General features: G+C 34.7%; 1 pseudogene; it reads right to left on the bottom strand.

Moving 5' to 3' along the window:
- Window positions 1–619: 619 nt before the first annotated feature.
- Window positions 620–4,863, bottom strand: LOC149233087 (serine/threonine-protein kinase AFC2-like; annotated as a pseudogene).
- Between the last annotated feature and the right edge of the window lie 1,032 nt (window positions 4,864–5,895).

Genomic DNA, 5,895 nt, shown 5'->3' with positions numbered 1-5,895 from the left:
AATATTATTTTTACAAATATACAAGATAGTATATTTTTTGTGGGCAAGAGGTTAATTTGTAATTGGAGGTAATATATGGTATCATATATGGGGATAAATGTTATAAGCTATTTGAAAGCACATGACCCCATTGTTGTGGTCTCAGGGATGAGAGTACAAGAGATATTTAGGTTGGAATTGTCTTTTGGTCCTAGACGAAGACCTAAAACTACTTTTGATTAAGTGTTCATCTTCCTTGGATGTAAGGATACTGGAAATAAATTTATAGCATCCCAATACCAAAGGGCATCTAGCAGGAGGAGTTCTAAATATGACAGAAACCCTAAACCAAACTTGATTGTTTGAAATTCTTAATAGGGGATTGCCAAATTGTGTCAGCATCAACCTTTTGACCGTTGCAAGGTGAGAATTTGGCAGGATACTATCACCCTAATGAATTAGGGGGTTCTTGCTAGTAATGTTGGAGTAATTATGGAAAGAAGAAGAACAGAGAAATAGAACCCTAACTCTGTCTATTACCTGAAGGATGTAGGAAAAACATTATAAACCAAATATTATAAAGTAAGTAGCCCTCATTGACATAAAGAGGTTAAGACAACCAATACAATTTCAATCATAATCACTTAAACACAAAACACGGACAAACTACCTTGCAATATGGAACCTTCACATAGTCTGAAGAAACGAAAAGTATATTTTCAGGCTTTAAGTTTGTGTGAACGAGTTTCAACTCATGCATATTTGCCACACATAATTGGCAACATTAGGAGAAGAAAACCCTAGATAGACATTATTAATACCCTTAAAAAGGCCCATGACAATCCAGTCTCATAAATTGGGAGTTAACATGACCGATGAAGCAGAGTCACAGACAAGCATTTAATATAAAATAAAAATATAAGTTTCAGCCCTCCCAATGCATATGTCAAGATTCAAGTTCTACACACATGCCATAGACTCCAATAGTTGCCTTCCAACATCCCATACAAGTTCAATGGGAAATGGGCGGTAATTGTTTTTTCTGTAGGAAATCATATAAGCTTGGCCCAAGCTTCTCAAAAACTTGTTTTTACATCCATCCACAACCTTAAAAATAGACACTAACAACCAAATACGAAATGCAGAGTACTCAGCCTTTGTGAACAAAAAAAATTGAAGATATAAGTTGCTACAAAATACTGATGATGCAAGTGTGATTCCGATAGTCAAACCATTATTGTATATAGCACCACAACAAAATTACAACTACATATGCTTGTGGTATTCCTACGGCTTATAGCCCAAAATTCCCCTTAAAAAAGAATGACAAGGGAATCAAACTATTTTGCAAGAAAAGGCACATCAACAAATATAAAAAATGAAAATATAGAAAACATGTACTTCGAGAGAATGTCATCCTGTAGAATTCATATCAGGCCAAGGTCTTGAAATATTAGAGTATCCTTCCAAAGTCTTAAAAAAAAAAATCAAGATCCTCTATCCATTTCCACTTCAGGTTTTGAGAGTTTGTCTGCGTCATGATTCTACTCCCTGCAAACAAGGCAACAGTTTTTGATGTCTTAAAAAGGTGGTAAAAGGCTGTACTTTTTCACTAAGAACACCCTCATCGTCCAGTTGATTGAGAAGAATCACCATAAATATGCGTATTTGTAATTCCTTTTTCTTTGGCAGTTTGTAGTGTAAACTTTAGGGCCATCAACTCAGTGGAAATGTTAGTAGCTAATCCAACATGTTGGCTCTTCATGACATGTCATAAAAATGCAAGCAATAATAATTGCCAAAAATATCAATATCGTGCAAGGCTTGGAGATGAAATAATAAAAACCAAGCCTCTACTTCAGGCTTTGGATTTCTTTATTATTACTATTATTACTATTTTTGGAATATCCATATGATATTCCATTATTGTAAAGCAAAAAGCATATTATGATGACAACCTTTTCCATAAAATGGTAGCCTACACTTCCAATTCAATTAAGACTTTTTCACTTGCATAATTGAAAAGTTAAACCATTCTAATTTGACAAATTTTTATTATTCTTTATAATTAAAACATTAAAAGACTTTGATTTATTATAAAAATAGATAAATGATGATCTATGAAAAACACTAGATCCATAACACTTGGATTTATTATAAGAATAGATGAATGATGTTGTATGTGGTTGTTTGATCTACGATGACAAATATGGAATTTCCTTTAAGAGATAATCACAAACCTTGTCCGAAAATGAGGTTAAAAAATAGATTAAATTTGCCAATAATGATTATCATCATAATTACAAAATGCCATGGATTTTGAGAGTTGACAGGGCTATCATTTATTTTTATTTTTATTTTTTTGTCTTGTACTAAGAATAAACAAAATTAGTTTTTTTTCTTGTTCTTTTAATGCCTTTAATAAACAGGACACCAAATCTAATTTCTGACACTTATGGGTGGAAACTATAAGTATTATTAGGGCTAAATTCGAGACTTTTGAGAGTTATGGATAGAAATTGAAAATATGAATTGGGAACAAGTTATATTTGGCATAACCGACTAGGCATGGGTTTTCTCCAAGAACAGAGTCAAACTTGGGGATTCACTTCGACTCATAAAAACCATGTGTTTTTATTGTAATTAATTCCATCTTGATGGCTACCTGCTCAACTTCCTGGGCATTAATTTGGACATTCTGACTGTGATTTACTAATTGCAGTGGTCTAATTTTGTTTGATGTAAGAAGTGATTGAAGATTTGGGCCAAAGGAGTACATAAATCACCTTAAATTTGGCCTAATTGGCTATCAACCAATATTTTTTCTTATGCTTTCTACGTGATGCAAAAATAAAAATATTTAAATAACCAAAATACTTAAATTTCAGTAATGTAAGAAGTTGATTACGTATTCAGCTTCATGGGCATTAATAGTTATTACTGTGATTTATTAATGGCATTGCATTGATTTTGTTTGACTGAGTGAAGATCTTTTTCCCCCATTTGTTGGTCAGAAGATAAAAGCATTTATTTAAAAATACTTCAATTTCAATGATGTAAGGATGTAATTTGGTTGAAGAGTGTTACTTGTAGTGTCCCGCAGGCCCAAATTTATAGTTGAGCCATTAACAAGTACATTGATGCTGAAATTATCAAACACATTGGATACATAATCCTACAACACAGTTATATAAACTAATTACATGGTCAAGTCATGTGCATTCTAACAAACAACCTGTAGCTCAAATAAACAACTAGCAACATACATAAAGCATCTAAGATCCAACCAAAAAGCACATATAGATCAAAATAAAAGGTAGATAACAAGAGGGTCCTTAGCACTCATTGTGGGGAACTTATTGGTTGTATAGCAAATCAACATGCAAGTTTTTCCAATAGCTCCATCGCCAATAGTAACACATTTTATAAACCTCGAACAACTCAGACCAAAAAATCTTTGAATTATGACCCTCCTTCCTTGTAAACAGGGTAAACTCTCATCTTTGTCTCAATGGCAGGAAAGGTGAACTGAAGTCTAGTATTTCAAGGCCAAACCCTGAAATTTTGATGCCGTTCTGTCCTCATATACTAAATTTCAAGAAGAACCAAAGTTTTCTGAAGAACGACTGCAAAATATATTTATGTTAATAAATAATGCCAACATTAAAATAAAAGACCACAACAAATGTTTATATACATAAGATTATTTTTTTCAAGATTACTATAAAATGATCTTCTGATATTTAAATCACATACATTGTGTGTGATTTAGGCAGAATTGAGGAAGTCACATTCATCGGTGGCCTTCAAAAACTACCATAGCATCTGCACACAATTGTAAGGGGAGATGGCATACATTTCAGACAACCATTTACAAGTACTACATGTATATTTTGAATAAAAAAAGTATCCAGGCAAGTTGGGTCACATGCCCAACATGCTCATCTATTAAATTCTACATGTAAAAATAACACATGCATAGTAGAAAATTAAAATACTTCCTCATACCGTGTGCTACTTATGTCATATTTGGCAACTTAACGAAGGACATCAACTTCAATCATTGTTGTCTCTGGGTACTTTTTCAAGCCATGAATGATTTTGATAGCTACAAGACCCTTCGATTTTCAGTCCCAACCCTCCAAAACTTGCCCAAATCTACCTACAAATATTGGCCATACTCCCATCAAAACAAAATTCATCTAATACATGATCTATAACAAGAAAAATCCAACATACAATGTCTCCTAGATCCTTACCTTGCCCCATTTTACTGAGTATTTTATCTGCAGAGCATAGAGCGGAAGACATATGAGCAAAATACATCAAGGAAAAGGATTATTTGTAAACTAGGTTGTGGTATCAAACAGTAAACCTAAAAACCCTTGCTGAGATGGCAGACTAACATTTAGGAAAAACCCATCGAAAATCAAATAAATAATAGTGAGGTGAAATATATGTTATTACATTGAGGCATCAAATTCTCTCCAAGTTCAAACATGTAATGGCCATCCTTGTTATCACTACGCCATGGTGGGGAGGCATTGCGGCAACTCCTTACTTTAAATTTCATAGTTGAATATGAAGGCCGACTATGATCTAAGAATGAAATGGAAGGTATTGCCCCTGCCGACAAAGGTAATTTGACTTCCCCTTCTCCTCTTTTATTCTCGTTCCCAACATCTTGCAGAGTAAATACTTGCAATTGTTGGGCCTACACACAACCGTTCATTTATACAAAATCTGTATGTTCAAGAAATTGAAAAAATCTCACAGCAATCTGAATGGCAGGAGGAATCCCTGTGCTCTAGCATAGATCTATGGGGAAAAGGGGTGTGACAGATTCTGAAAACTAAAACCAACCTGAATCTGAGAAGAGGGCATGTTCCACAAGTAATGGGAGTATGACAAATCTACCCATAAAGTACCTTAAAATGGACTCATCCTCAGTGACTCTCGATGTCAAGCTAGGAGGTAACTCCAAAATTCGTATTGTGTTTTTGCATTAATATTGCTCATGGATATATACATGGAGGAGAGACTCTTGGGCTTCACCTTCCTATGTCTCTTCTTATTCCTATTCTCCATATTTTCTATTTACATTGTTTTACATATATTCACCCAATCTCAATGATTAGGTGTCAACATTCCCCCCCCCCTTAATCTGAAGGGATGTTGGTGATTCCAAGCATCATTTTGAATCTTTCAATATTTTCTCTTCCAAGCACTTTGGTGAAGATGTCCGCAATCTGCCCATTTGTGGAACAAGGGCATAGATGGATTGCCTTGGCCTCAACATGACGTCGAATCAGATGGTATTTTGTATTGATGTGTTTTGTTCAATCATCAAACTTTGGGTTCTTGGCCAAATTTATTGCAGAAGTGTTGTCAATCATGAGTGGAGTTGAATGCACTTGTTTCACCTGCAAATATTCCATAATTTTACTGAGCCACACAATTTCCTTTATTGCTTCAGCTGCAGCCACATATTCCACCTCTGTTGTGGAATCTGCTAGAATTGATTGTTTGCGTGACCTCAAAGAGACAGCTCCTAATCCATGACTCATAGCATAACCTGAAGTAGATACCCCAGTTTCTTTATCTCCATCGATGTCTGAATCAAAGTATCCAATCAAGCTAAGTATGGCTTGAGCTGGTTTGTGAAGTAGTGAGTGAGATTGTACTTGAGCAAAGATTGTTCGGGTTGAACAAGCTTTATATTTTCTTCTCAGATCTTCTAGTTAATACAATAAACAAATAGAAGGGGATCACTAGGCCCTAAACAAGCAAGAATGCCTCCGGATTTAATCAACAATACCTTGAGGAATTTTCCTATCTCCACCCTCAAAATTTACTATGTATCCCGCCATTACCGATCAAGGGATTCCTATGTCCTTGGGAATTTTCTTGAGACCA

Source organism: Pinus tabuliformis, chromosome J (assembly GCF_031772625.1).
Source record: "Pinus tabuliformis cultivar Carrire ecotype Pingquan chromosome J, CPIR1, whole genome shotgun sequence".
In the NCBI taxonomy this organism is placed as follows: Eukaryota; Viridiplantae; Streptophyta; class Pinopsida; order Pinales; family Pinaceae; genus Pinus; species Pinus tabuliformis.
Note: the sequence above shows the minus strand (reverse complement) of the source record. Positions and strands in the feature narration are given on the sequence as shown.